The following is a 24774-nucleotide window of genomic DNA, read 5'->3' on the forward strand; positions in this document are numbered from 1 at the left end:
ATAAGCTTTGAGTCAGGGCTTTTAATAAGGAGTTAAATACATGGGCATTTGAGACAAGTATTTTCTCAGCTGAGGGGACTGTCTGGGCTTGTTTTCAGAGGACAAAGTTAACAGAAGCATAATATATGAACAAATTGGGCATTACTACTCATTTTTGATCAACTATACAATGCTTACTGTGTTTTTTATGGGAATTCTATAAATTAAAATGGGAATTCAACTTAAAAATTCTATAAATTATGGGAATTCAACTTAAAAATGCTTACTGAGTTTTTTATGGGAATTCTATGCAATTAATGAGGAAAATGTCTTTCCAAATTTATGAATAGTGTTGAGTCTATATTATAAAATTCAGAGATTATCATAACCTGGAGAAGAAAGACAACTAACGTGTTGAGGATCTACCAGATGTAAGACACTATGCTGGGCACACTGATATGTTACTTCACTTAATATTTACAGTAACACTCAAGACAGTAATAGTAGATCCCCATTTAACAGACGAAGAAACTGGAGTTTACCCAAAGTCACAAAGCTAGCATGTAAACTGGGATTTGAAAACAGACTTACCTGGTTTAACACACTTTTTACCATACCGTACCACCTCCGTCTTGAAAAGGCCCTGGACACTAAGAACTCGTTGAACTCATTCTCTTCTCACCCACCCACTCTGAAGCCACCCTGTCACCACTGCTTGGCTTGGTAAAGCAATCCTTAGTTGGCTACTCCCATCTCATGGCTACCATGGGAGAATCCTGTGTGACACAGAATCCCTTTTCTCCTTCAGCATGCATAGACACCTTCCACAATTCCTATTTTCCACTTCTACCTATTATTCACAGCTCAGTAAATTTCTCCTCGTTCTTTTTTCATGGGTTCACATACACCCCCTTAATCCTTCCATTCTTTCTTCAAACCTTTACCAAGTTACTTTAGGAAAATCTCTCTTTCTTTTTCCTTTACTTTCCCATTTTCACTTGGAAATCAAAAAAATAATCCTAAATACGGCTGATAAATGTAGGAGCTATGCTGAAGATATACCTGTATCAAAGAAAAGAGGACTGTAAGTTTTAAAGTGAAAACAGATTTGAAGGCTTGTGCCATAATCCTCTAATATTCTTGAAAGCACCTACGTTCCCCTTCAGAATGTACGTGAATATTGATCTGCCACTTTATCACCTTTAATTAAATCTGCATTCAGGTGTGAAAGAAAATATCTCACTTAAAGAGACTGCTTTTCTGTTTTATTTATTGAGTTTGGCTGTAATATTATTTTCCATCAACATTTACTGAATAATGTAAAACTTCAACTAAATGAGTCAAAACATTATAGTTGGCAAGCTTAGGAACCTAAACATCATTCTTTTCTATAAAAATAGTAATTTCCAACTCAAAATCTTCTCCCAAATCAATAATACCCTGCCTTGTACCAGAACCCATTCAACCTACAAAGAAACTTCACTCATAGGCAAAAGAGAAGTACTCAAAGGAACCTGAAACAGATTTAAAAAAAAAAAAACAAAAAAAACGCTAGATTTCACAAATTACTTCTGATTCAAAGTATTTTCAACAAACTCCTTGTTGTCTGGAGGATGCCAGTTACATTAATTTGGATATTAATATTTCTAACCTATGTAGTCAGTGAGAAATTATACCTTACAAATATCAGCATTAGAAATACAAATATCAATCAGCCTCAAGATCAAATTGGTACTACAAAGAAACCCATGATCAAAATGGATTTAACAATTTGCCATTTGTCATTCCTCAGAAGTTTTCTATTCCCTCTCATCCTTCAAAAGTATAGTTTTGATCTAAGCAAAAACTGCTTCATCTCTAATTTAGAAACAAAATCTAGCTCTTACCTAGGGATATTCTTCATTAAGAAACCCCTTCAGATACACCTTTGTATAACTACCATTTTGCATCTATAAAGCATATTTTGTAAACTATGCCCTTTGACTTTTAAATTGTTACTATTCAAAACATCCTAATAGGAGCATCATTTACAATAATGGCAACTAGACAAAATGGCCTTTTTTATTAGTGCTAGCAACAATAAAAGATGTTTAATAAGAGAATTTACAGACTAAGATAAATCACTTTATACAATACGACAACTAAATAAAAACCTGTGATCGTCTTTTAACCACAGAAAAATAATTTATAAATATTTAAGCCAAAGTTAACAGGCATCTCTATATGCCCAATGCCCTGCTCAAATAAAGCAGAATCTAAGCATATTCTCCATTCCAAATACTCATCACCAGTCTTCTAAAACAATGTAACAAGAAATTAGTGGTATTTAGAAATGGTAAGACATCAAATTTATGGCAGCTGTTTGTTGAGAAACAGCTACATTTTATCTTAAAAAAGGAGAGGGAAAGGGAAAAGGTAAAAAAGGTCCAAGCAAAACAGAACCCTACATTCTGCTAGATCTAGTTGTTTCATCCATCTCATTTTATGCCAATACCAATAATTCAAATATTCATATTAAAAATACTTACTCTATTAGGAAGCTATAAATTTTCTACAGTTTTGTATAATAAAAGAAACATTAAAAATACTTCTTAAACTTCCCTATACACTAAGCTATTTTTAATATGTACTATATAATAACCAAGACTCATTCCAAAACAGAAAAGTGTTAACTATTTAAATCAAAATTTTAATTTTTAAACATTGGATAAATGCTCTCACTTAACAGTACAAACCCTATTTGTGAAGTACAATAAAACTAAAAATGCGTTTGTTGCCTTCAATGCCAAAAACACCGAAAATGTCTTATAACCATTTACTAATAAAGTTAAATCAACAGGCCTAATATAAATACTCGATACAAGTATACAAAATTTACCAAAACTAACTGTTATCTCAAGTCTCAAAAAAAAAGGTACCTAGGTTAATATATGTTGATACTGACATAAAATATGATGGAAAACTGACAACTAATTTCCAACCCTTTAATAAATTCTCTAATAGAAACATACAATATTTGATACTTGTTTCAAAATGCAGTATTTACAACAGGCCAAGAACCATATAATGTAATTACAATGAAATATTTTTCATCTACAAAAATATAAAGTATATAATCTTTGGGAATAAGTTGTTCTGATGAGATCTAAACATTTAGAATAATAGATTTTTTAGAGTTAGAAGGAACCAGTTACAATCATTTAGCTTTATGTGTAGCTAAAAAGATCCTCTCACCCAAGCCCCTCATCCTTGCCTTAAGACTCTAAAACGTTAAACAAACCATTTCAACCTAATGACAGTGAAACAAAATGAGGAATTATCTCAAAAGTCACTTTTAACTTTTAAGACCTTATTCTACCTTATGACATCAAGACAGCAGTATTTAATCAAAGAACCATGATGACTATTCACAAAACTAAAATTGTCTCAGAACTCAAATAAGAACAATTTCCAAAGCATTGTCACAGGCCAAGAGTTAATATGTCTTAAGACAATAAAACTTATATTTTAATGTTAGTCCAACCAGATAAATGGAAAGTAAATCTGACAAACCCTAATGTGACAGACAACTAGCTGTCCCCCCAGATTCTGTTCTCTCCTTCTTGCCCAATAATAAAATATTAAGTGAGACACACAATGACCTAGGTAAGACTCATTTTCCAGCCTCCCATGCAGTTGGTTGTGGTCATGTAACAGTTAAAGCCAATGGGACATGAGTAGAAATGATATACACAACTCTCCTAAAAGGAAAAGAAAATGTTCTTCCCTTTTCCCTCTTTCTATTGGCAGACATGATGGTAACCCTCCTGGACCACAAGATAGAAGCCACATGTTAAGAATAGCAAAGCAAGACAAAGAAGCCTAGGTTATGATGACTCTGGAGCATCCAAACAATCCTGGTATTGTTTATATGGACTTTTCAAATAAATATAAATGTATTTCTACCTTTTTAAGCACCTGTCACAGTAGACAAGTCTAAATTTTAACTAATATACTTAATATAAATGATTATTAAAATTACCTACATGACTGCTTCCTTATATTAGCATAGGCAAACATACAATATGTACAAAGGTACAGTAACATATGCTTTTTCACATTTAAAAAATTATATGCCAAACACCATTAAATTTGATTAATAGGTCTAATTTCCCCACATATGAAAATAGTTCCCCTGGAAATCCTGGAAAATTTAATGTGGGTATGTATGTGTTTATGACAGGTGAGTGAAAAATGCAATAAACCTTGCTGAGGAAAAGGGTTAAAGAAGGAAACACCTTCCCACTTAAATTTCCCCTAAGATTACATAATAAGCTACACATATTTTCCTGGGCTAAACTTAAAACCCAAAGCTATATCATTACTCATCAATTTTCTCTTAACACTGTTTTCTCAAGAAAAATATTAAATCCCAAGTTTCTTCCAGATATAAATACTACAACATAAAGAAACTATTATACAAACTTAACATGAAATTCTAGCAGCCAAAAAAAAGGTTTCATATTTGAAAATTTTACTTATTCATGATTATGAAAAATAAGTATTTAAGTTACCTGAGACTAACGTAAAAATGAAGACTTCAAGGAAGGGAATGCTGTAGAGTTGAAAAAGAAATCATGGTTGAGTTTCTACCTTTCATAGGCTTCAGAGACCCTCAATACCATTCAATCACTTATGCCATCCAATTCCTACAAAAAAATAAATAAAAATAAAACACAACAAACAAAACACATTACTTACGGAGACAAAAATACTGTACAAATATAACATGGACAAACTGGTATGCATAATGAAGTGATCACTCTTTGTAAATAGTAAGCTATGCCTGAATAACCAGTGCAATGACTTCTTTTTAAATCTGAAACTGGGAAAATACAATAGTGATAAGTAGTAACTGTGAAATAACCCTGGCCTTGTAAAGAATAATTTGCCTAGATCTGGAGTGTACAACTTCAGAGACATGGGATATTGAAGGAAATTCAGAAGGTTACAGACCTACACGTTTATAAAAGAGAAATCAGTGATTAAAAACTCAATAACACTATTTTTATCTGCTTTGCAAAGGCTATGAAGTGAAGAGAGAAGCAAACACAATTCTAGGCCTTAAAAATAACAAATAGAACTAGTTCTGTACAGAATATACATGTATTCACAATAGAAAGGATTACAGTTGTAAAATCATACTAAATACCTACAGAAATATGATCACCAAGGTCATCTTTGACTAGAAAAGCTGACAAAAATGGGAATAATCATAGGGAGACTGTGTTCCATACCCAAAAAAATTAAAATGAAAAACATAAGCTATACAAAAGAAGAAAATTTCCTGTCAGTGAATATTTCTGAACATAGTAACAGACTAAAGAGTTTATGGAGTTTCCTTCCATAGAGGTTTTTAAAAATATTACATTCCTACCTATTAAGAATAATTTGTATTTACTCCTCCACAGAAAGCTTGGAGACCAGATGATATGACACATCTTATGATTTTATATCAGTTTTTACAGTAGTGCAAAGGTAATAAGAATAGTCTTTCTCACCTAAAACATACCAGTAATAAGTCCATCTTTGTACTTCAAAAAGTATAATACATTCACTTTTTAAAACATTTCAACACTGTATCCATATTTTTTAAAAGTTTAAATTCTGATGGAACTATTTACCCCTCAGTATCCTTTCATTTCAGAATTTTCCTGCATATTCACACATGTCTACTTTTGCAGATGAACTCTTGCTCAAAAAAAACATTTTTTTTTCACTAGGACTGTGTCATATATAAATAAATAGCAAAAATGTCAACAGTAACAATAACCTGGGCAGGCAGGGAGGGGGGAGCCACAATCTGAAATTACTCCAATATGTTATCTAAAATGCCCAGTTTTCAACAACAAATTATAAGGTGTACCAAAAAAAAGAAAGAAAGAAAGAAAAGAAAAATGTGACCCACGTTAATGAAAAATAGCAATCACGACAAACAGTTTCTGAGCATCCCCAGATGTTGGTTTAAGCAAAGATTTCAAAACATTTATTATAGACATGTTAAAAAAGAACCCACCTTTAACTATTTTTTAATTATGAAAACAATCAACAGATAAGAAATTCTCAATAAGGGTACAGAATTTATGTAAAAGAACCACATGGAAATTCTGAAGTTGAAAAGTATAATAACTAAAACAAAAAATTTACTACAGGATTCAAGATGGCAGAAGAAAATAGATGACCTTGAAGATATATCAGTAGAAACTATCCAATCTGAAGAACAGTGAGGAAAAAAAATTGAAGAAAACTGAACAGAGCCTCAGAGAACAACTTATCAACATTTCTGGAGTTCCAGAGGAGAGAAAGAGCAGGGGAAAAAAAAATTTTTTTAATAAACCACCACCAGAAAATTTTCGAAATTTGATTTTTTAGAAGAAATCAAATCTATGGGTCTTAGAAGTTCAATGAATCTCATGGAGAATAATTACAAAGAGACACACCTAGACACATCATAGCCAAACTGTTAAAAACAAACACAAGGAGAAAAATCATGCAAGCATAAAGAGAAAAATTACTCAGCATGTGCAGGGAACCACAATACGATTAACAGCTGACTTTCGATCAGAAACAACAGAGGCCAGAAGACAGTGGGATCACATTCTCAAAGTGCTGAAAGAAAACACCTGTCAATCAAGAAGGCAGCAAAACTACCGTTCAAAAATGAAGGCATAATAAACAAAGTCTCAGATGAACAAAGACTGAGAGAATTTTTTGCAGACCTGCCATACAAGAAATACTAAAGGAAGTCCATCAAGTTGAAAGGAAATGACACCAGACTTAAATACACAGGAAGAAAAGAGCACCAGAAATGGTAAATATGTGGGTTAAACTAAAAAACTCTATAAAATACATTTTTCTCATTTCTTCTCTTAACATCTTTAAAAAAACATAAGAATCTATAAAGCAATGGTTATAACACTGTATTGCTGGGTTTATAGCATATATGGATGTAATATACATATATAACAGTTGTGGCACAATAGAGGAAGGAGAAAATGGAGCTATACTGGAGCAAAGTTCCTATATTTTACTGATACTGACTTAGTGTTAATATTAAGCAAACTGTTAAAATGTATAATGTAAACACCATAGCAATCACAAAGAAAATATCTTAAATTCTATTTAGAAAAGACATCAATAGAGTAATTAATATGGCACACTAAAAAACATTTAACACAAAAGAAGGCAGCAAAGGAAGCACAGAGAAACAAAAACCATAAGAGACATATATAAAACAAATGGCAAATGTAAATCCAACCATGACCATAATTAAATATGAATGTCTAGACAGCCCAATGGAAAGGCAGAGACTGTCAGATTGGACAAAAACAAGATTCAACTATGTGCTGTCAACAAGAGACACACTTTAAATTCAAGACTGAAAGTAAAAAGATTCGGAACAAGGATACATATACTATGGAAAGAGTAACCATAAGAGAGATGGCATGGTTATATTAGTATTAGACAAAATGGATTTTAAGACAAATATTACTGGAAATGAAGAAAGATATTTCAAAATGACAGTCAATAAATTAGGAAAATATTATAATAATTATAAACCCTAAAATAATGAAGAGCCCTAAAAAAATAAAATAATAACATTATTGAAAAGAAAAATAGAAAATTCAACAATTAGCATTGAAGATTTCAATACCCCACTCTAAGCAATTGACAGAATAACTATACAGCAAATTAACAAACATACAGAAAACGTGAACCACACTCTCAACCAACTATACCTAGAGTTGGCATATAGAAAACTCCAGCAAACAACAGAATACATATTGTTGTCAGGTACACACTCTCCAGGACAGACCAAATGCTAGGCCACTAAACAAGCCTCATAAATGTAAAAGGACTGAAGTCACACAAAGTATGTTCTCCAACCATAACAGAATTAAAGTAGATATCAACTAAGTTAGAAACTGTAAAATTCTCAAGTGTTTGAAAATTAAACTTCACAATTCTGAATAATATATGGGTCAAAAAAGAAATTAAAAGAGATGTTAGAGAATATTTTTAACTGAATGAAAACAAAAACAAACACATCAAAATCAATGGGATGCAGCTCAAGCAGTACTTAGAAGGAATTATATAACTTTAAGTATACTGAAAAAAAGAGGAGTCTCAAATCAATGACATGAGCCCCCACTTTAATAAATCAGAAAAGGAGTAAACTAGGGGACTTCCCTGGTGGTCCAGTGGTAAATAATCCACCTTCCAATGTAGGGGACGCGGGTTTGATCCCTGGTCAGGGGAACTAGGTTGCAGGGTAGAACATGCTGCAGGGCAGCTAAGCCCGTGTGCAACAACTACTGAGCTCGTGCACCTCAACTGGAAAGCCCGCGTGCAGCAAACTACAGAGCCCACGCACTCTGGAGCCCACACGCCACAACTACAGAGCTCACGTGTCCTGGAGCCTGCACGCCACAACTAGAGAAGAGAAAAAACCTGCACGCCACAACTAGAAAGAAGTCCACAGACCACAAGGAAAGATCCCGCACGCCTCAACGAAGATCCCACATGCTGCAACTAAGACCCGATGCAGCCATAAATAATTAATTAATCAATTAATTAATTAATATATTTTTTAAAAGAAAAAGAGCCAACTAAACCCTAAAGCAAGCTGAAAAATATATTGAAAATTTAGAGCAGAAATAAATAAAATACAAAACAGGAAGATAGAGAATAACTTGTTTTTTAAAAAAAGATCCAAAAAATTTACAAACTTTTAGGAAGACTGACCAACAACAAAGAGAAAAAACACAAATTACCAAAATTAGGAATGAAAGAAGGGATATTACCGCTGACCTCACAAAAATTAAAAGAATTATACGGGAAGGAATATTATAAACAGATATATGCCAACAAATTAAACAACTTTTATGAAATTCCTAAAAAGACATATATTACTGACATAAACTAATGAAAGAGGAAACAGAAAAATCTGAATATAACAAACTGAGTTAGTATTTAAAATCTGCCCACAAAGAAATGGCCTCACTGATGAATTCCATCAAATATTTTAAGGGGGAAATACCAATCCTTCACAAACTCCTTCACAAAACAGAGGAAGAGTGTACATTTTGCAACTCAATCTATAAAGCCAGAGTTTCTTTGATATAAAGACATCACATGAAAACTACACTCCAATGTCTCTCATAAACATAGATACAATATCCTTACAAAATATTAGTAAACTGAATCTAGCAACAGATAAAAAAAGGCCTATATATACACCAGGACCAAGTAATATTTACCCCAGGAAGGCAATGGTGGTTTAACACCTGAAAATCAATTAATGTAATACACCATGTTAAGAGACTAAAGGACAAAAACCACATGGTTATCTCAATAAACAAAGAAGAATTTGACAAAATTCAACACTTACTCATGATAAAAAAAATCTCAACAAACTAAGACTAGAAGAGAACTTCCTCAAACTGATAAAAGGTATCTACAAAAAAAAAACAAAAACAAAAAACTAACATCATGCTTACTGGTTAAACACTGAATGCTTTCCTCCTAAAAATGAGGATGTCCATTTTCACCACTTCTATTCAACATTGTACTAAAGGTTCTAGCTAGTAAAACAGAGCAGGCAAAATCAATCAACCAACCAACCAACCAACCAAGCAATCAATTGATCAAGTAATGGCATCTAGATTAGAAAAGACGAAATAAAACTGTCTTTATTCTCTAGCGATGCAATCTTGTATATAGAAATTTCCCAATGAATCCACAAAAGAGCTACAAGAACGAATAAACAAGTTCAGCAAGGCCACCGCCACTGAGAACTGATAAACAAGTTCAGCAAGGGCACAAGATATTAGATAAAGAAAAATCAATTATATTTCTATAGTGAAATGACAGCTTTATATCACATCTTCCTATTAAAAATTTGAGCTGAGGGCTTCCCTAGTGGCACAGTGGTTAAGAATCCACCTGTCAATGCAAGGGACACGGGTTCGAGCTCTGGTCCGGAAGATCCCACGTGCCACAGAGCAACTAAGCCTGTGTGCCACAACTACTGAGCTTGCACTCTAGAGCCCGCGAGCCACAACTACTGAAGCCCGTGCACCTAGAGCCCGTGTTCCACAACAAGAGAAGCCACCACAATGAGAAGCCCGCGCACCACAAAGAAGAGTAGCCCCCACTCGCCGCAACTAGAGAATGCCTGTGCGCAGCAACAAAGACCCAGTGCAGCCAAAAATAAATAAATAAAATAGATACAACATTAAAGAAATAAAAAATGTTTAAAAAAAAAATCTGAATTGATTCAAATTTTCTGTCTTATCCCTCAGTAGAGTTTTAAAATTTTTTTCAAGTAGATTTCTCCCAGGTATTTTATCTTTTTAGTTGTTACTGTGAATGTATACCTCTTCTTCCTTTATTAGCCCTAATTTTACTATTTGTATTAAAAAATCATTTATGTATAATTGATTTCATAAGCAGTTCCTTTACTGAATTCTCAGTACAAAAAACAAGCAGGCAGATGAACTGAACTGATTTCAGGAACAGGACCCCACCCATCCAAAAAAAAAAAACCATGGAAATTCAGTATATGATAAATGTGGCATTTCAAATATGTAGAAAAGAAATGCATCATTCAATAACGGGAATGAGGACAAATGGTAAGCCATCTGGAAAAAAGTAAAGCTGATCTCTACATTTATTGCTTATACCAAATATATTCAATATAAATCAAGATTTTAAACAATTTAAACCATAAAAAGTAATAGAAAACCCATATAACTTTTCAAGTTCACTGAATCTAAAACTACCAAGCTAAAACTACCAATCATAAGAAACACAACTAATTTTGTCACTTAGAAAAAAACAATGCCAAACCATGACAAGCCAACAATTCACGTCATTCAGAGATGTTATAATGTGGAGGGAAAAACGAGTCCTACAATCAGTGGGGGAGACCTTTTAAACCTTACACGGGAAACCCCACCCCCACCCCAGCCCTGAAGAAAAAGATCACTAAAAATTCAATCATACAAAATTAAAACTTCAACAAGGCAAAAACAAAATCAAAAGATAAGCAAAACCTGAGTAAAAACCATCTGCCTAATGCATGACCAAACAGATAACTGAAAAAATATATATAGCCAATAATAATGGGGAAAAAAATGCTGAAACTCACAATGAAATTTTGAAAAGCAATACTAAACAACAAAAAACTGACAAATACTAAAAGTTTGACAGTAGCTAGTATTATCAAAGAGATAAAACAGATTCCCATTTTCCCAGACTACTGATGTTGGGGTAATCTTTTTAGTTGGGCAATTCAGCCACCAAATTATTAAATGTACACACTTCTTGACCCAACAATTTTTCCTTTAGGAATTTATACTACAAATATATTTTTAAATAATATGTGCAAAGATGTATCCAAGAATATTCACTATATTCCCATTTATTACTGCAAAAAAACTTAACCTAAATATCCATAAATAGGAGTCTAGTTAAAATAATTATGGTACATCCAAATATAGGAATACTACACAGAATGAAATAAGAAGGAATGATATGCAAAGATACAGAAGCTAACAACAAAAAAGACATGCTGCTAATAAACAACATGCATGGTGTGATCTCATTTTTATAAAAATTATGTAAATATAGGTATACATATAAATTTCTGCATATATAATGGAAAATGTCTGTAATGATACACACACACACACACACACACACACACACACACACACAAATGTTAACAGTAAATGGGAATAAGAAAAGACTTTTAAAAATTGTTTACATTATAAGATTCTCTACTGCATAAGTGTATATTCCTCTTATAATAAACCTGGGTAAGAAGTGAGAAGTGTTTAACAAAATCTTAAAATATGGCCACTAAAACTGCTAATAATTTCACACCTTCGCTTTAAAAGAGTTCTCAAAACAAATAAAATTTATGAGAATCTTTGAATTTTTATGATCATTAATAATGACATGAGAATATGTGCCATTGACAAATGTGTAAATACCCTGAAAACTGTGAAATATTTAATTTTCTTTCACTTTGTTTGAAAGATAAAAGCACAGGTCTAATATATGTACCAACATAGCCCAACAAGACAGGAGAGGATCATGGTTCTTCCTAAAATAAGGGAACCTGGGCCTAAAAAAGAGAAATGCAAGTAATCTTGTTAAGTGAGAAAAGATAACGGTCTTCATACAGAACTAATAACATTAATTCTTTCCAATGTATAGATGTTCATATCTGTATATAGTGATATCATGCTATGTATATGTAATATTCACGCTATATATAAGCAAGTATAAAAGAAAAAGGGAATGTCCAGTAAATGCAGAGTACTACCCAACAGCTGTGATAGGTGTGTTCATGTTCAAGTATATGGGCATCTATCACAGGTAAAAATTAGAGGTTGAGTAAAACAGCGCTGGATTACCTCTACAAAATAGGTCAGGCAAATGCCCATCCCGCCAGATCACTTGGCCGAATTTCCAAGCTGTTGATTCCTCCCTCTAGCCTATAAAAGTACAAAAATACAGGTTATGCCCCCCCAAAAATCAGGATTAGACATATTCTTAAAGTCAGGTAAAATAGGTATATCAAAATGTGCTAAATCTGACAAAATTCTTTCCACGGTAGATACTCTTGGATTAAATAAAATTACTTCACTTAGAACACTTAGTTCAACTGTAATGACCCATCAGTGCTGAATGATATCATGAAGAAAAGAAATGACCCAGACACTAACTGGACTTTTCCAAATTTAACTTCTAGCTGAGGATTAGGATTTCTTTAAAATCAGGGTAATAAACTAGAATTATCATAAACAACTTAAAATAGGAAGGAAGGCACAAAATGTATTTCACTAAAATCATATGTTGATGTTCTCAATTACTCAAATAGTACTAGTTCCTGTTAAAATCCCAGAGTAACAGTTCCCTGAGCTCAAAGTCTAATTATTTTAAGAATATAGTTTTTGAAAATACAAAAATGTTAAGTATTTAAAATTTTCAAGGCAAAGATATTTAATAATGTTAAAATGGTCCATAAATATTTTTTTAATGTCTATAATCAATCTTTCAACAGAGACTAATACAGAAAATTAACACTCCATGTTGGTATTGCATTGATATTGGACATATATAATTTTCTTCCTGCAACTGGGATATGTTTTCCTGGTATATGAAATGGAGATAATGAGGACTGAAAGCTGAAATTTTATTAGAAACAAAGAATAGGCCAAATATAACTTTTATTCAGAAATAAAAAAGCATTTTATATAATAGCCTAAACACATTTTTAGGACTCAATAAATACCCTGCAAATAAATAAGCTATAAATATAAAAGCAGGACAATTAAAGAAACTCTAAATCTTCAGAAAATAACCAAGTATATTAATTCTAACCTGTGTTTACACAATTTTATCAAGGGATTACAAACATTACAGCATTTCTGATAATTCAGCATTTTCTAGTCCTTAGCCAGTCAGTAGCTTTGTTGCTAAACTAGTTACGAACAAAAAATCTATTTAAAATAATTTATTTCTACTAAGCTCTTAATTGCCTGCCTCAAAGTTTTGTTCCCAAGCATTCAAAAGAGCATATATGCCATTCCTCTCCGTTACTTAAAACTACTTTTAAATATATATTTTCTATAGTGTTAGTATCAAAAAGATAATAAAAGCCATAAAACTATATTATTGTGGTAGACACTATTAAAAACAGGTAAAGTAAAATAAAACTGTATCTGCACTACACTGCTATCACCATTCTACGTTCTTTACTGTATTCAACTTTTAGAATTTCCAACACAGTTCACAGGAATAAAGTTGAACAGAAACGACATGGTAAAGTCTATATATAGGAAATAAAAATGTCTTTAGACATTAGCGACTTTGGTATTACATTATGAGTCTTTTAAAGTTGACTGGATTTATCTAGTCCACAATGAAAACATTATTACTTATGTCATCACATAATAATGGTAACATATACAGCTGGACAAACGTTTTTGAGATGTTAATATTCTGTTGAAAACATTTTCACAGAAAGCCTACTCACCTTGCATCACTTTTTATTGAAAGCTCTAAATTAACGCTGTCACACATCAAAGACTATAACTAGGTATGTTAAAAGAGGGAGGAAACAAAAATAAAATAGTGAAGCAAGAAGGAAAAAGCAGCATGCCTCACTCCCACATACACACATCCCTCAAATGTACAAAATAATATAACCTGAAAGTCCGAATCTATAAACAGAAATTTTGTAATGTCTTTCCCATCACAACCTTTCCTCTACCATGGAAACCCAGAATTCCCCCTAACTCACCTGCCACATAGTCTCTGTCTCTGGAAACCTAATTCATTTAGCATCATCTACCAATTTCACTTATCCTTCCAAGTCTCTATCCCTCCTTCTCCTCTACCACCCCTCTCCACCAAAAATGGGGAAAAGAAAAGAATCTACCAGGCTGGAAACTACGACCCTGTAAGTACAAAAAGAAAGATATAAAGTTACTTGGGCAACCACCCAATGATCAGCTAAGATCTTCCTCTTTCCCTGCCCCACTTCCCCTACTTTAGAAGTGACTGAATATTCCTGCTTAGCAATTCCTCTATTTTAAGATTTTGCTGGCTAATTATTCCCTGATTATAATCACTTGTGCAGGGGCTTCCCTGGTGGCACAGTGGTTAAGAATCCGCCTGCCAATGCAGGGGACACAGGTTCGAGCCCTGGTCTGGGAAGATCCCACATGCCGCGGAGAAACTAAGCCCATGCGCCACAACCACTGAGCCTGCGCTCTAGAGCCCGCGAGCCACAACTACTGAAGCCCATGCTCTGCAATGAGAAGCAACCGCAATGAGAAGCCCGCTCACCCCAACTAGAGAAAGCTCACGCACAGCAACGAAGACCCAACCAGCGAAAAATAAATAAATAAAATAAATAAATTTATTTTAAAAAAAATAATAATAATCACTTGTGCAGGTATAATCAAATTAAGACAAAATACAGATTAAGGAAGAAAATAAATGATATATTTTTCAGGGACCGTTAGCTACTACCCGTCCATTATTTAGTTCTGACAGACTGGCAGGATTTCAATGTATTTACCAGCAGGTGGTCTGATTCATTATTCAGGCCAACATTTTTGTCATTAACTGAATCAACATTTTTGATCAACTGATATGTATATGCAACACTATCTAAGATTCCTAAGACATGCATAAAATAAAATATCATGGTCTCTGCCCAAAGGAGTTCATAATCTAGCAAGGATGGTAAACATACAAGAAATAATGTTAGTGATGATAATATAATGTGTTAAGCGCTATAACTGAAGTTTAAGCAATTTATCATAGGAAAATCAAAGCAGGGATCAATTAATTCTCCCTCTGTTACCTTTCCAAAAGAAAAGGAAGAAGTGACCTTTTAATGTTGGCTCCACATTTAAGAATAAAATGAATACCATATGCTTTGGACTTTGCTCAGTAGTGTTCCTAGGTCTTTGCAGATATTAACTAACTTAATACAAAAAACAAACCTATGAGGTTGGTGCTAATATTATTCACATTTCACAGAAGAAAAAACTGAAGGGTTAAGTAACTCACCAAAGGTTATAAAATTAGTAAGTGACAGAACCAAAGTCTTTATAATGGTTAGCAGGCACTCCACAATCTACTGTGCTATCACCTCCTCCTCCTCATCACTACCACCATGGCTTTAAGAATCTGACAGGAAAAATGCTTCAAGTCCTTTAGCATCTTTTAACTAGATCATATTTGAAAGTAATTAGTTAAATTCTACTTTTACATTAGTTTTACTTTTGTGATTTAATAATGCTTTCTGAACAATGTTTTTTTTAAAAAAAAAAAGGTAAAGGAAAAAAGTTTGTTCCAGGCAAGAGATTTCTATGAATATGGTTAGAATTTCTACACAGTAACAAAGTAGACATATGTGTTCTTTTAATTTACACTACCTGCTTTGACAATTAAAGTTGTTAGAACTCAGAGTGTACTATTCATGACCAGATCCATCCTAAGGAGGAATGAAAGCTCCAAAAATTCAAACCACCCACCCCAGAAACTGCCCTAACCAGGTCTTTCTAGAACAATTTTCCATTTCTACCTTCACCAAAAATTAAGCCAAAATCTTATAAATTTCACAATCAATGTAGTTAACCCACTTGATTAAGAAAGAAAGTCCTACAAAGGGGTAATCAAATAAATTCTTAAAAAACAGTTGGCCGTGGGCTTCCCTGGTGGCACAGTGGTTGGGAGTCTGCCTGGCGGTGCAGGGGACACGGGTTCGATCTCTGGTCCGGGGGGATCCCACATGCTGCAGAGCGACTGAGCCTGTGCACCACAGCTGCTGAGCCTGCGCTCTGGAGCCGCGAGCCACGGCTGCTGGGCCCACATGCCACAACTACTGAAGCCTGCACACCTACAGCCCATGCTCTGTGGCAAGGGAGGACACCACAATCGGGGGCCTGTGGGCCGCACTGAAGAGTGGCCCCCACTCACCATAACTAGAGAAAGCCCGCGTGCAGCAGCGAAGACCCAACGCAGCCAAAGATAAATAAATAGATAAAATAAATTTTAAAAATAAAAAAAAAAACCTTCACCATTTAAAAAAAAAAAAAAAAAAGTTGGCCGAAGTGAGTAAAATAAAGGCACCAACTGAAAACGTTCACCTGCCCTTGACCTTTTTAAATCACCTAACCAGTAAACATTTGTCAAATAAGAAACCAACTCTCTATCCACGTTAGAAAACACAACAGTATAAGCATTTTTAGAAAATCCTTAGACTATAAACCACTAAAGAGACAAACCTAACCTTTAAATCCAAGTCACCTGTTGAGGAAAGACACCTTCCAAAAGCTAACCTTATCACAGAGGGGATGATAAACTATCAAGCAACTATGTAATCCTTCCCCAAATTCACCAATAGAAATTAGTTTTTAAGAATAGTAAACCACTAAACTCAAGGAAAAGCTGCTTTATTTTTACATGAATTTTTACTTGAATACATACCAATTTTGTAAATAATCATAAAATATTTTGCACTATGATGATCAAGATCACTCAGGTCAGTTTTCAAATGATCTCCTCAAAAACGTTACAAGCATGCTCTGATTAAAGTACTTCACAGTTTAAAAAGTGCTTTCAAGTGTCATATTTCACGGGACACCCCCTACACACACAATTACCTAGGCAGGTATTATTGTTTGCCTCCATTCTATAGATGATGAAACTGAGGTTCAAGAGGTTAAGTACCCATGGTTACACAACACCTGTCATGGCAAAGACTTCAACCAGATCCTCTGCCTCCAAATAAATGTCTACTTTAACATAGCACAACAGGAAAGGTCATTCCCGAGTTAAAATATTGATATATTTAATGTTACTCTTAACAATATTCTGAGAGTCAAAAATAAATAAACATCTTTGAAGTAAGGATAAGATCAATGAACATAAACTTTGAAATTAAAATGCTATCTACAGTAATAGTTACCATGTAAATATACAAAAAATTAAATTCATCTGATTTTCATAACACAAAAATTATCCTACTGTAATAATAACTAAGGAAACCCTAGAAAAGATTATAGGAATACCTATTTGAAAATTAAAGTTTAACTATTTAAATTTTATTTTTAAGTGTCAATTCTTCATGAATAAAAACATGTTAAAATATTATTAAAAACCAAAAATAACAAGAGGGAACTGGAATTATTACTTCTAATATGAAATATAATTAAATACTCTCATTTAAAAACATGTAAATGGTCCATTAAAAAGCTCATTTTCTGACAATTTTACCTTATTCAATACTAGAGTCAGTCACTCTTATCTCCTCTAAAACACATGCCCAGAATTACATAAGGCACTAGACACAATGTAGAGGTGTGTCCACACATAAAAGAAATGATTTTTAATCTGATTAGAAATCTAAGATTTGCCATCAGAGTCAATCTGAGAGTACCTCAAGAAGTGGCTGCAAAGAAGCCCAGTGATTTCTCTGTAACTGCAGTAACTATATTAGTTTGAACAATTCATGTAATGTGTGAGATTTTTTAAAAATAGTAGTAGTTGGGACTTCCCTGGCAGTCCAGTGGTTAAGACTCTGTGCTTCCACTGCAGTAACTATATTAGTTTGAACAATTCATGTAATATGTGAGATTTTTTAAAAATAGTAGTAGTTGGGACTTCCCTGGCAGTCCAGTGGTTAAGACTCTGTACTTCCACTGCAGGGGGGCACAGTTCGATCCCTGGTCAGGGAACTAAGATCCTGCATGCCTCACGGGGCAGCCAAATAAACAGTAGTAGTTGATTTAACAAGTTAACTCATCATTTAGAAGCACTAGCTTCTACTAATGTAGAATAGACATTTTCTTATTTGGGTCCAATTTACTCTCAATTAGAAAACTAGGGAATGTAAAAAGCAGGACATTTTATCTTTCCTTTTCAACCTATGAATTAGAAACAGATTAAACCGGCTGCATAATACAAGATTTTCCAAATTTGTTTTGAAAAATATTTACTAATATTAAAATACTATTATATATTACTGGAATTATTAAATACCTTAAATACAAATAATCCATAAAATGAACACATCTTTGAAGAAAATACCAGAATTCACAATTTCATTTTAATTAACTATACTACAAAATTCAGTTTATGTGATAGATGCCTAGTAAATTGCATGCATCTATTCCCTGGCACCCTCTTGAACTGGTTATGACTGACCTTCCAAAACCTTCCTAGGGGTCCAGTACTGTGGTTTATAATTGAAGCAACATTGTACTTAGAAGTTCACAAAGCACGTGGCCATAAACCATTATTTTCAAAGCTGAAATAACTCGCTGGGTGGAGATGATGCAGGTTCACAAAAATTAAGGAATCTGAACTTCCAGTCTAGGTAAGATGGCATAGCTCTCTTTTTCCCTGCCCCTCCTCACTAAACACCATGTTAAACCAGGGGAATAACACCAGAGACAAGTGAAAGAAAACTATGAAAACTGGTAAGCAGGCAGCTAACCAGTTTGGGACTCCAAGACTACAGAAACAGAAAAGCAGCAGAGTGTTTTATGTCCCCAGACCCAACAGAAGAAGGCAACCCTGACTGGCATTTCCTGACCACCAATTCAGCAACAGAAGGTAGACCAGACAGCCACACTCCTCCCCCAAACTAAACAGGAGTCCCTCTACAATATCAAGCAAGGGATATCAACTGGAAGCCCAGTCAACAACAAAGACCAGAAAGGGGAAGCAACTCTTCCATCCCCACATGACCTGAAACTCCTGTTTTCCACCTAGAAATACTGAGGCAAGTGGGCAGAACTCAGGGACCCAGCCAGTTCAAGCATCTCAGTTTGCACCAAGACTCTCCCTCTCACCCAGAGACATGGGGACAGTGAAGAATTGGAGGTTTGAGGTGGGTACCAGGAGGAGGATCCCACCACAATCCTCTCCCATCTAGAGACACCCAAAAGCCTGATAGGAGGTAATGTCTTCTATTCTCTCAGGCAGCATCAGCAAGGACCAGTGGGAGCCCCAACAGCATCAGATAAACCAAGCCAACCACAAAGGCTCTGAAAATTAAACTGCCATTAGAACCAAAGTCATAAAAGTGGGCCAAGACCTGTACACTAAACCTAAACAGGGTGACCGCATGCTAAAATAAAAACTGTAAATAGGGACCAGAGCCTCCTAACATAATATATAACACAGAAAATGACACAAGAAAAATCCCAACATGAGTGAGAAAGGATAATCAACCAAGGCCAATACAGAGATGAGTCAGATGTTGGAATTATTTGAAAAGGATTTTAAAGCACCATAATAAAATGTCTCAGCAATTAATTATAAGTTCTCCTGAAACACGTGAAAAGAATGGAAAATCTCAGCAAAGAAACAGAAGTTATAAAAAAGAAGCAAAAGAAAATTACAGAACTAAAAATTACAGAACTAAAAAGTACTATAACATGAAACTTTAAAACTTGCTAGATAGGCTCAATACAACCATGGAGATAACAGGGAAGAGAATCACTGAATTTGAGACAGAAAAACAGAATTAACCCAATCTGAAAAACAGATAGAAAAAAGACTGAAAAAAAAACTAATAGAGTCTTAGCAACCTGTGGGCCAATAACAAAAGATCCAACATTCTTATCACTGGAGTCCCAGAAACAGGAGAAACAGAGAGGGGCTGAAACAGTATTTAAAGAAAAGACGGCAAAAACCTTCTCATATGTGACAAATACAAACTTACAGATCCAAAAAAGTGAGCAAACCCAAAACAGGATAAACCCAAAGAAATTTACACCAGGACACATCATAATTAAATGTTCAAAAATTAAAAACAAAGAAAAAACTTTGAAGGCAGCCAGACAAAAATAACATATTACCTATAACGGAAGAACTGAAATGACACCAGATTTCTCATCTCAATCAAAGAGGCCAAAAAAAGTGGCAGAATATTTTTTGAATGCTAGAAAAATAAAAAAAGAACTGCCAACCAAGAATTCTATACCCAGTTGAAACTACTCTTCAGGAATGTCTTAATCTATTCAGGCTGCCATAACAAAACACCACAAAATGGATGGCTTATAAACAATAGAAATTTACTTCTCACAGTTCTGGGGGCTGGAAGTCCAAGATCAGGATGCCAACATGGTCAGGTGAAGGGCCTCTTCCAGACTGCAGACTTCTGTCTGTATTCTTACATGGCAGAAAAGGGGCAAAAGAGCTCCCTCTTTTGTGACAGCACTAATCCCATTCATGAGGGCTCTCCCCCATGACCTAACAACCTCCCAAAGGACGCAACTCCCAATACCATCATATTGGGTATTAGGATTTCAACATTTACATTTTAGGAGAATTCATTCAGACCACAGAAAGGAACAAAGGAGAAATTTTTTAAAGCATTCTCAAAAGAAGAAAAACTAAAAGACCATGTCACTAGCAACCCTACCCATAAAGACTGGCTGAAGAAAATTTTCCAAACAAGAAAAAGAATAGAGGGGCTTCCCTAGTGGTGCAGTGGTTGAGAGTTTGCACGCTAATGCAGGGGACACAGGTTCAAGCCCTGGTCCAGGAAGATCCCACATGCCACAGAGCAACTAAGCCCATGCACCACAACTACTGAGCCTGTGTGCCTAGAGCCTGTGCTCCGCAGCACAGAGAGAAGCCCGCCACTGCAAAAAAGAGTAGCTCCGCTCGCCGCAACTAGAGAAAGCCCGCGCACAGCAATGAAGCTCAATGCAGCCAAAAATAAATAAATAAATAATGTTAAACATAAACAAATTTTTAAAAAAAGAAAGAAAAAGAATAGAAATACAAGTATACACAACAGGATATCTTTTCCATCATTAGTTTTCTAGATCACACTTAACTGACAGAAACAAAAATTATACTACTACTGATACTTAAAACAATTATATTTAAAAGTCAAGTAAGTAAAAAGGTAAAAGAGAAATAAAGTTTTCACACTTCAGTTGAAGTAGTAAAACACTGATACCAGGAGACTGTTATGAGTCATATATACATTAGGTAACAACTACAACAACCACTATGAAAACTATACCAAGACAGACTCAAAAACATTATAAATAAATCTTTTACAAATTATGAAAGAATCCTAAAAAATGTTCTAGTAATCTGCAGGAAGGCAAGAGAAGAGAAACAAAAAAATGAAAACCAGAGAAAATAAAACAAAAAACAAATAATAAAATGGCGATTTAAGTGCTAATATTTATCGATAATTACCTTAAATGCAGATGGTCTAAACAGACGAATCAAGACAGACTGGCGGAGTAGATTTTTGAAATGCCCCACTATATGCTGCTAACAAGAAATTCAGTAACATACATTGAAAGTAAAAGAATGGAAAAGCTATGAAAACTCTTTTTTTTCCAGCAGAGAAGCTATATTAATAACACAACCAACCAATAAGGTCAGCTTGATATACATAGAATACTCCACCCAACGACAGCAGAATACATATTTCTTTTCAAGCACCCATGGAACATTCATGAAGACAGATCATATCCTGGGCCATAAAACAAGCCTCAACAAATCTAAAACAACTGAAATAATACAAGAGGTACATTATCTGACAATAATGGACTCAAACTAGAAATCAGTAACAAAGACAACAGGAAAACTTCTGAACACAAAACAATAAAGAACACTTTTTAAAAGTCCATGGGTCAAAGAGGAAATCTCAAAGAAAAAATTTAAATATATACATAAAAATGAATGAAAATAAAAACACAGCATGTCAAAATATGTGGGATGCAGCTAAACCAGTAGTTAGAAGGAAATTTATAGCACTAAATGCTTACATTAGAAAAGAGGAGGGACTTCCCTGGTGGTCCAGTGGTAAAGAATCTGCCTTCCAATTCAGGGGACGTGGGTTCAATCTCTGGTTGGGGAACTAAGATCCCATATGCCACAGGGCAACTAAAACCTGCTCACCACAACTACTGAGCCCGTGTGCCACAAACTACAGAGCCCACGCGCCCTGGAGCCTGCACGTCACAACTACAGGGTGCACGTGCCCTGGAGCCCGTGCACCACAACTAGAGAGAGAAAACCCACATGCCACAACTTGAGAGAACCCGCGCTGCAATGAAAGATCCCACACACCTCAACAAAGACCCCGTGTGCCACAACTAAGACCCGATGCAGCCAAAAAAAAACAAAGAAAATAAACAAAACTCTTTAAAAAAAGAAAAGAGGAAAGATCTCAAATCAATAACCTAATTACTTACCACAAGAAACTTTAAGAAAAAAAAAAAAGCAAAATATAAACCCAAAGCAAGCAGTAGAACAGAAACAATGAAGAGCAGAAATCAATGAAATTAAAAATAGGAAAATAGAGAAAATCAATGAAGCAAAAATTTTAAAAGCCTCTAACATGACAAATAAAAATAAAAAGAGAGAAGACACAAATCAACAATATCAAGATTGAAATAGGGATATCACTAAGATCGTACAGCACTTAAAAAGATAATAAGGGAATACTACAACAAATTTTACACTTTTAAATTGGACATTTAGAAGAAATGGACCAATTTATCAAAATCACATTACTAAAACTAAACCAAAATGAAACCAATAATCTAAATAATTCTATAACTATGAACTGGTTATAGAATAAATGAACTAGTCTATGAAATGAATTCTTAATTGACAAAGGGGCAAAAATAATTCAATGGAGGAAAGATAGCCTTTTCAACAAACAGTGCTGGAACAATTGGACATCCATATGCCAAGAAAAGAGTCTAGACCTAAACCTCACAACCACATACAAAATTATTTCAAAATGGATGATGAATGTAAACATAAAACTATAGAGTTTTTAGAATAAAAAAGAAGAGACCCTTCAAGACCTAAAGAAAAGGGTTCTTGGGCTTGGCACCAAACCCATGTTCCATAAAAGAAAATAAGCCAAACTTCATCAAAATAAAAAACATGTGCCCTATGAAAAGATGCTTATCATCACTAATGATTAGAGAAAAGCAAATCAAAACTACAATGAGGTACCACCTTACGCTAGTCAGAATGGCCATCATTAAAAACTCTACAAATAATAAATGCTGGAGAGGGTGTGGAGAAAAGGGAACCCTCTTACACTGTTGGTGGGAATGTAAATTGGTGCAGCCATTATAGAAAACAGTATGAAGTTTCCTCAAAAAATTAAAAATAGTTGCTATATGATCCAGCAATCCCACTCCTGGGCATATACCCAGACAGAACTATAATCTGGGGCTTCCCTGGTGGTGCAGTGGTTAAGAATCCACCTGCCAATGCAGGGGACATGGGTTCGAGCCCTGGTCCAGGAAGATCCCACATGCCGCAGAGCAACTAAGCCTGTGTGCCACAACTACTGAGCCTACGCTCCAGAGCCCGCGAGCCACAACTCCTGAAGCCCAGACGCCTAGAGCCCATGCTCTGAAACAAGAGAAGCCACCGCAATGAGAAGCCTGCACACCACAACGAAGAGTAGCCCCTGCTCACTGCAACTAGAGAAAGCCCACACACAGCAACAAAGACCCAATGCAGCCAAAAATAAATAATTAAAATAAATAAATTAAAAAACTATAATTTGAAAAGATTACACGCACCCCTATGTTCATAGCAGCACTATTTACAATAGCCAAGACATGGAAGCAACCTAAATGTCCATTGATAGATGAATGGATAAAGAAGATGTGGTATATATACACAATGGAATACTACTCAGCCATAAAAAAGAATGAAATAATGCCATTTACAGCAACAAGGATGGACCCAGACATTATCATACTAAGTGAAGTAAGTCAAAAAGAGAAAGACAAATATCATATGATATCACTTATATGTGGAATCTAAAATACTGAATACAACACAAATGAACATATCTACTAAACAGAAACAGACGCACAGACATAAAAAACAGACTTGTGCCAAGGGGGAGTGAAAAGTGGGGAAGGGATGGACTGGGAGTTTGTGATTAGCAGATGCAAACCAGTATATATAGGATGGATAAACAACAAGGTCCTACTGTCTAGCACAGGGAACTATATTCAATAATCTGTGACAAACCATAATGGAAAAGAATATGAAAAAGTATATGTGTGTATATATGTGTGTGTGTATATATATATACACACATATATATATATATATATATATATACACACATATATATATATACATATATATATATGTATGTATGTATGTATAATTGAGTCACTCTGCTATACAGCGGAAATTAAC

The 24774-nt window shown here is 34.5% G+C and overlaps 1 protein-coding gene across 8 annotated transcripts in view; it reads right to left on the reverse strand.

The window, feature by feature from the left end:
• The window catches only part of ZNF148 (zinc finger protein 148), a 127850-nt gene that overhangs the window by 83579 nt on the left and 19497 nt on the right, over positions 1-24774 (reverse strand). For 4 of the 8 annotated variants that reach the window (XM_082392321.1, XM_082392326.1, XM_082392325.1 and 1 more), the window contains one exon: positions 4533-4667. The gene's annotated coding sequence lies outside the window, so the exon portion shown is untranslated. Of the gene's footprint in view, positions 1-4532; positions 4668-12443; positions 12525-14068; positions 18094-24774 lie in introns of those variants that run through there. The other 4 variants (XM_082392320.1, XM_082392324.1, XM_082392323.1 and 1 more) reach the window with 2 other exon arrangements.

This window comes from Balaenoptera borealis (assembly GCF_965194805.1).
Source record: "Balaenoptera borealis genome assembly, chromosome: 5".
Taxonomy (NCBI): Eukaryota; Metazoa; Chordata; class Mammalia; order Artiodactyla; family Balaenopteridae; genus Balaenoptera; species Balaenoptera borealis.